Here is a 1,894-nt window from a genome sequence, read left to right as displayed (position 1 = left end):
TGGGGGGGGGGGGGGGGATAATCTGATAAAGGCTTGTGACTTCCTTTAGCCTGATCCTGGGCAGTACGGAGGCCTTGAGTTTCAACAAGAGCAGGAAGACCGCCATTGACAACAGGCAGGTACTGCTTTCGTATGCAGATGCTCCTCATAGCCCTGCTAGCGTAGCTTAGGAAGCGCATATCTGTGTGTGTCCATAGACCACATGCTTTAATCACCTGTTTTCAGACTGGCTGCCCTCCACAAGCAGACACTTGCATAGACAGCATTATTCACTGCAGCCAGAAGGTGGGAGCAGCCCCGGTGTCCATCAGCAGGTGAACGGGTACACAACACACGGTAGATCCATCCACTGCTGTGTCCTCGTCCATAAAAAGGAATAAACCAGGACCAGCAGATGGCGTAATGGCTATGTGGCTGGACTCCCATGTAGTCAACTGCGGTTTGAGTCCCAGACCCGGTGGCTTAAACTCTCGGCGCGTGTGCGTGCATGCCCAAGATCCTGAGAGGAGAATGGAGGAGAAGGGATTGCGGTGTGACCATCCCCCCTGGGGGTGATTTCTTGCTTTCTGTCTCTCTGTCTCTTTCTGATGAGTGCATGTGCCCTCTAGCAAAAACCTCTCCAAAAACAAAACAAAACAAAACAAAACAAAAAAACCAACCAGAAATGGAATAAAGCCCTGGCTGGAGCTTCCACGTGGAGAAACTCGGAAGCATGCCGAACGAACGAAGCCAGTCCCCAAGGCCGCAGAGCAGACGGCTGCGTTAGGAGAGCCTGCAGAACAGGCAGATCCGTGCAGCGAGTAGATGAGAGGTTGCCTAGCACCGCGGGGGTGGCCGGGCGGTGACAGCTAACGGCGACAGTGTTTCTGCCTGGTCAGAAATGCTCTGGAATTAGAGCACAGTGGTGGTCATGCTGTCGGTCAGTGCGGAATCGCGGGGTTGCACAGGGGCCTTCAAACTCCACATGGAAAGGTGGAACTGAAACACAAGTTTAGGGACAACTGGGGGTGTGGTGCTTGGCTGGACCCATACGGCCGACTGCACAGGGCAAGTCCCAGAACTGGCCACCGGAGAGACCTGCTGGGTGCATGTGTGTGCACCCAAAATCTGAAAAGGAGGGAGAAGTGGAGAAGAGATCTCCGCGTGGCCATACCCCATGGGAGGTGTGCTCTCACTTTCCCTCTCTCTCTCCCTCTATTGCTCTCTGAGGAGCTCATGCACCCTCTGGCAAATTAAAAAAAAAGTTTATTTTGGTGCAAAATTAAAAATTTTTTTTGTTAGATTTTTTTTTTGCTATAGGGCATATGCATTTGCCAAAGAGACAGAGAGAGACAGAGAAACAAAAGTGAGAAATCAAGCCCCAGGGGAAATGGCCACACTGCAATCCCTTCTCTATTCTCCTCTCGGGATTTTGGGGATCCACATACATACCTGGCACAAGTTTTAAGCCACCATATCTGGGACTTGAACCATGATGGCAGCTTGAAAATTACCCTGGGCTCGTATACGTGTATGCTCAAAACCCCGACGGGGAGACATGGGGAATACATTGCAGTGCAGTTGTGCCCCTTGTGGGCTGCTTTCTCCCTCCCTCTCTGTCTGTGTCTCTCTGCTTCTCTCTGGCACACTCTCTGGGAATTATTATTTTTTTTATTGAAATCCATGGGGACCAGCAGATGGTATAATGGTTACATCGTTGGACTCCCATGTGGTCGACTACAGTTCAAGTCCCGGCCCTGGCAGCTTAAAACTCAATCCGGGCATGTGTGTGCATGCGTGTCCAAGATCCCAAGAGGAGAATGGAGGAGAAGGGATTGAGACATGGCCATCTCGCATAGGGGTGAGGGGGATTTCTCACGTTCTGTCTTTGTCTCTCTTGTCTCTTCAGTGAGCA

This window comes from Tupaia chinensis, unplaced genomic scaffold (assembly GCF_000334495.1).
Source record: "Tupaia chinensis unplaced genomic scaffold, TupChi_1.0 Scaffold000365_1, whole genome shotgun sequence".
NCBI lineage: Eukaryota > Metazoa > Chordata > Mammalia > Scandentia > Tupaiidae > Tupaia > Tupaia belangeri.
The sequence above is the reverse complement of the archived record's forward strand: the minus strand, read 5'-3'. Positions refer to the sequence as shown.